This window comes from Pipra filicauda, unplaced genomic scaffold (assembly GCF_003945595.2).
Source record: "Pipra filicauda isolate LSUMZ 115617 unplaced genomic scaffold, ASM394559v2 scaffold923_size50791_pilon, whole genome shotgun sequence".
In the NCBI taxonomy this organism is placed as follows: Eukaryota; Metazoa; Chordata; class Aves; order Passeriformes; family Pipridae; genus Pipra; species Pipra filicauda.
In genome coordinates, this window is record NW_024105113.1 from 1 (window position 1) to 4896 (window position 4896).

Consider the following 4896-nt stretch of genomic DNA (forward strand, 5'->3'; position numbering starts at 1 on the left):
GGTTAGGGCAGTTTCTCGGAGAGGATGTAACTGGGATTGAGGAAAGGGTGTGTTAGTATTCTCAAGAGCTGGTGTCACACTAGGATCTAAAGACGAAGCACCAAGCTCTCCGGCTGTAGCACTTGCGGGGACAGGGGATGAGATGGCGGCTTCCCGCTTTTGTGGAGATACAACGGCGGTTTCCCGCCTCTGAGGGGGTGCAGGTAAGATGGAGGTTTCCCGCCCTTGTGAGGACAAAATGGCGAGATCTGATCCTGTCGGAGCACTCGGTACAATCCCACTCTCCACACTGTCTCCAGGTGAAGGAGCACACGGGGGTAAGGGAGGGTGTGCAGGAGAAGGGGGAATGTAGGGTGGAGGGGAATTCCAAGATTCCTTAGAATCACTAGAATTCCTCTGCTTTCTCTTTTCCCTTAAGGGGAACAAGCAAGCATGTGTACTCAGTTCTAACCACACAAATGCATATTTACTCTCTTCTGAACAGAAGGGCTTCTTATCATTCACATACCAGTTCAGGACTTCACACACCCAGCCTTCAAAAGAGCCATACACTGGCCAATAAAGAACATCACCACCTGAACCTATCTGTTTATTTCCCCACACCTCCACACAGTAATACACCATCTTTTCCTTAGATTTTCCAAGGGTGGGGAGATGGTTGTTCCAGTTCCTTAATAGTACACCCAAAGGGCTATCTGCTGGAATCCCCAGTGACCTAGCCTCAAAGCCACTGACCATGAGTCGCCTCTCCTCCAGAGAGTCATCCTTACACCCGCTCATGGATTTATCCTTCACTTGAGAACAAGAGTCCCTAACCATAAGCTTCTTTCTCCCTGGGAGTTGTAGCCACCTACTTAAGCTCCTTTTCTCCCAGGGGGTTCTTCTTCAAGTTCCTAGCATTACTCCTGAGCCTTTCCCTCTCCTGGGGACCATCAAAGCTCACGAGTCTCCCTTCACCATGAGGGACACCTGGCTGCTCTACTTTACAGCCTCCCATGGGCGAGGAAGCCTTGCTCTTCTTCTGACCCATCTTCTGGGGTGCCTTCTTGCTCTCACACACGCTCTCAAATCACACTCACTTCCCCCCGTTCGTGGCTCCCTCGCGGGCTACGAGAACCGCACTACTTGGGGGTCCACACTCGCTTCGCCCTCAGAGGACGTCTCACTCAGGCACACCCCAGGACCCCCTCCCCACCGCCAAGGGGTCCGCAGCACTCACCTCTCCCTGGGTGAGTCTTCGTCCTGAGCAGCACCACACCGGGGTGCTGGGACGGACCTCCCCTGACCGGACGACCAGAACACAACTGCCTCTCCTGGGTCAGTTCCTCACCTGGCTCCTCTCCCTGGAAGCCAAGTGGCCCTGCTCAGCCTCGTGCTGAGCAATATTACCTGCCTCGGCTCCTCCCTGAGCCGGGCGTCGTCCGGGCCCGTATACAGAGATTAGAGGGGTCTGCAGAGTTTCTTTTGCTTATTTGCCCTCAATAAATTTTGGTCAGAATAAAGATTCTGAGTAGTAAAATCTCTCCAGGACCGTCCTAATTGGGACGGGGACGCCCTCCCCAGAGAGTGGTTTCACCACTCAGGGGTCTTTATCCGAGTCACGGCACCAAACTGAGATGAATACGAGGCTATAAATTTAGGTTGCAAGGAATAAAGAATTTATTAAAGCCACAAATAAGCAAAAACGGCCAGCTGGGTGACCGGAGGAAACCCCTTGTTCCTGCCGCGGTCCGCAAAAGGGAACAGCAAACAACACTTCTTATACCCTTTTCCAGCCACCTCCCCCAATGTCACGTCATCAGTCCCTTGGCTGGGGTTTCGTGGGCTAAGTCCTGTTTGGTTCCTCTTTCCGGGCCGATTCCAGGTTGGTTCCTCCTTTCACGGGCTGGCTCTGTTGCTGAGGGGCATCAGCCCATAGTTCAGTGGGTAACAGTCTCTATGGCCGTGGTGCTGGAAATTTCCACTGGGGTGACGGTTAGTCCTCGTGGTCGACCTCCCCCTGCATGACAGTTAGTCCTCGTGGTCGACCTCCCCCTGCATGTCTCCATCTTGCTTCCTTTACTTAGAACAAACACTCTTAGAACAACAAGAAATAATGTGCTAAATCATGGTTGTGTTGTGGTTTGCTAGTTCACAGCTTACAGATCTTGTGGGTAGGTATTACATAACACTTGAACTTGTGATTCCAACAAAGCACTTAATACAACATAATAACTTTACTAACTCTTTCAATTTTGATCAGCAAATTTACTCTGTAATTACTTATAACAAACCCCTCTTATTTATTTCCCACATGCCCCAAATCCTGTGTCTTGGACAGACTCGGTCCTTTCCTGGAGCATCTTCTCCTGAGCTGGGTCCTTGCCTGTTCCTCCCTGGAGCACAAACCGGGCCATTTGCAGTGGGACCTGCTGGGGGACCTGCCCTGGTCCCCATGGCTCTGCTCTCTGGGGACAGGGAGCCTTTGGGGACTCTCTCACAAGCCGCCCCTACTCCTGTCCTGCTGGTCACCCAGGTGGCCCTGGCAGTGCTTGGGAACATGACTGGGATGGGGGGTGTGCCCACCCGTGCCAGCAGGGAAGGGCACAAGTTCCAGGGGGGATGTCCAGGGAGACAGGACACTGCAGAGGAAGGGCCTGGGGGGTGCAGAGTGACAATAGAGAGGGGAGGGCGGATCTTTGGCATCCCCTCCTCTGCTTGCTTCAGGCTTCAAGAAGACGCCACAAGGAGAAATCACATGGAGAAATATTTATTGATCAAAGACTATTAAAAGCCTCAGAAACAGGGGGGAAAACGTCCTTCCTGGGGGACACCAGTCCAAGGAAACTCCTGGTTTCTGTCCAGGTAGGAACAGGTGCCCGTGGGCTCCAGGGGTTTAATGCAGATAAAATCACTGGGGGGGCTCCTTCAGCAGCAGCATTTAATGCATTTGGACAGGCCAGGGACCATCTCCATGTCCTGCACAGAAGGACTTCACCCTCCTCAGGATCCCTGAGTGACACAATGACACCAAAACCCAGGAATGACAGAGCAGCTGCACCCACTAACTTGGATTTTTCCTTTTTCAAATGTCATTTAACTCACTAAATCCATCTCTTGCCTAGGAATGGTACAGCACAGTCAGGCACATAAAGAAACTGAATGGCCAATACCCATTTACCAATTCCAAATTTTAATGGTTGAAAGAAAGGAAACTTTTGCCCTGTGCCACCACCAACAGGAATCGTTTCTGACTAAATTGTCCTTTACTCTTATTTCAAACCCAACACGCCACTCCAGGATCTCCCAAGACATCCATTTTCTCCCTCCCAGTGTCCATGGAGCAGAGGTTCAGCTGGGGATGACACCTCCGGGCCCTCCCACACACCTTCCAAGGGCAGGAGCCTTCCTGCCTGGCCGGGAGCCCTGGGGGGAGTCCAGGCTGTGGCAGCTCCTGTTTGTCCCTTCCCCACGCACATTCCAAATCCCTGCTCTCACACTAAACCCTCCAAAGCTTTCCAAACCCAAATCCTTTCTTCTGCTCCTCTCTCACTGGGACCATTTCTGCCTCCTTCCCCTGCAGCTGGAGGAACCTCCCCAGCTGCTGCTGCTCCCTGGCATCAAACCACACCTTCCCAAACCCTGACTATTGCTCAGTTCAAAGAACAAATCTAGAGATTTCAGTTCACTTCTCTTTTCTCTGACAAAACAACAGCAACTGAAAAACCGTATTATAATCCACAAACTGAATCTCTAATTCACTAATCACTAATTGAAGATCGGCACAATTAACACAAATCCAACCCTTGCAAACACTAAAGCTGACACTAAAGAATGCTCTGAACACACAATCCCAGCTTAACAGCTGCTGTGGCAATTGACCTTCCTTCAAATATTTCATGTGCACCAAATGCTTTAAAATGCACACAAGAACAAACTACTGCATTTAACACTCTACAACAAGTGAATTTTTTCTTTTTTATATCTATTATGGGCGTCCCCGAGTCAGACAGGATTCTAATACTATAACACACACTCCCAGTAACACACACTCCCCAAACACTTCACTTTCTCCAGCACTGACCATTGGCTTTGACAAACACAGTTACCTGAGCAAAGCCCTCCCCAAAGCAGCTCTATGGGCAAGAGCTCTGTGTGTGACTGATCTGTGGGCAAAGCACACGGGGGGCCTGGAGCCCACCCCCTGACCCACACGTGGGGCCTGGAACCCACCCCCTGACCCACACCTGGGGCCTGGAACCCACCCCCTGACCCACACCTGGGGCCTGGAACCCACCCCCTGACCCACACCTGGGGCCTGGAACCCACCCCCTGAACCACACCTGGGGCCTGGAACCCACCCCTTTCACTCAGTCAGTAGGGATTTCTTCTCATAAGCCAAATATCACACTCCTTCTTTTACAGTTCTATCATCACTTTCACAACCCAATTCTATTCTATTCTGTTCTAGAGCTCCATTTCTAGGATGCTTAGGTATACCTTTTCTATGTTCAGGAATGCCTTAATAAAATTCCAGGGATCTTGCTTTGAACTCACCAGATCCAGGGACTGAGATCTCCCAGAAGAATATTTTCACTGCTCGCTGGAGTCCTCAGGGTCCCGGAATCCCTGGAGGGTCGACAGCATTGTCCCACCTGGCTCACCAAGAATTGTCCCTGAAAAGCGTTGGGAAGAAATGAAACCCTCCAACGCCCCTGGGAAGTGTTGGTGAGCCAGGCACTGCTTTGTTCTGGCTCCCAGAGACAGGGAGCCAATCATTCCAGCCACACCTGTCCCTTTCCAGACTTTTCACACATTTCTACATTTGAACAAACAAACAAATTCATGTTCATTGCTTCTAATTTACCCGAATTAATGAACTAAGGAATTCTCTTCGTTAATTAAGACTCTAATTAG

At 50.8% G+C, this 4896-nt stretch overlaps 1 long non-coding RNA gene across 1 annotated transcript; it reads right to left on the minus strand.

The window, feature by feature from the left end:
• Positions 1 to 2733: 2733 nt before the first annotated feature.
• LOC120325295 lies at positions 2734 to 4896 on the minus strand. The gene is made up of 2 exons (XR_005567215.1): positions 4537 to 4896; positions 2734 to 2991 (listed from the first exon to the last, which is right to left on the minus strand). It is a non-coding gene; the product is annotated as an uncharacterized LOC120325295 (long non-coding RNA).